Below are 825 nucleotides of genomic sequence, written 5' to 3' on the forward strand. Positions count from 1 at the left end.
GGGAAAGAGCTGGCTTTCCCCCATTTCCATAGTGGCCGAAGCAGGGCTCTGTAGCTCCTCAACAGCTTGCCCTACGCAAGTGATTCCCAGCTACAGAGACAAAAAACCTGGATGCACGTGACAATGTTTTCAGTAGAAAGCCTGGGACAGCAGAAAAGCCAGCACCTGATTTCCATCCTTTTCCCATCAGCAGGTGGACATTATTCCACTGATCACTATCTGCCACTAGATAAGCAGCTCTTTCTTTCAGGGGAGAACAGTGCTAAGCTGCCTATCGTGCTGAAATCTCAGGGCATTCAATCCAACTGCAGTTTCTCACCGCGTCTATACAACACTCTCTCCTTGTGGGAAGGGGTCCTCTGTCCAGGAATGGGGGATAACAGCAAGAATGTATTGCTTACGTTTTTATTTCCCTTTTGCGCTTTGTGTTCTGTAATACACTTTCAAGGTAAAATGGCTAGGAGCTGAGCACACTGAGCACGGGGCAGTGTGTGGGGCAAAGTTCAGGAATTCATGCTCAGACACGTACAGTGCAAGACTCAGTAAGGATCTGGATGCCATGCGCCTCATGTCCTTGTGTTTTGGGCTTGTACACTGACTAACGTATGGTGCTACTCTCCCTCGCTGTCTCTTTTGAACTAGAGCTAAGAGAGACTCCTAAAGGCAACCTAAGAAAATAAAGCTGAATTACTGATTTTTTGCTTCTTCAATGTATTAAGGCTGAAACAACTCTTATCACCCCACCTGCTTCCCCACCAAGAAATGTAGATCTGGTTTCAGCTGGGGGTCCAGAAAAGCAATATTACACAAATCTGAAAACAGCAG

At 46.7% G+C, this 825-nt stretch overlaps 1 long non-coding RNA gene across 1 annotated transcript in view; it reads right to left on the reverse strand.

The window, feature by feature from the left end:
* Positions 1–825, reverse strand: part of LOC112548378 — a 4,522-nt gene that overhangs the window by 1,100 nt on the left and 2,597 nt on the right. The gene's annotated exons all lie outside the window — the stretch shown is intronic.

This window comes from Alligator sinensis, unplaced genomic scaffold, assembly GCF_000455745.1.
Source record: "Alligator sinensis unplaced genomic scaffold, ASM45574v1 scaffold1352_1, whole genome shotgun sequence".
Lineage (NCBI taxonomy): Eukaryota > Metazoa > Chordata > Crocodylia > Alligatoridae > Alligator > Alligator sinensis.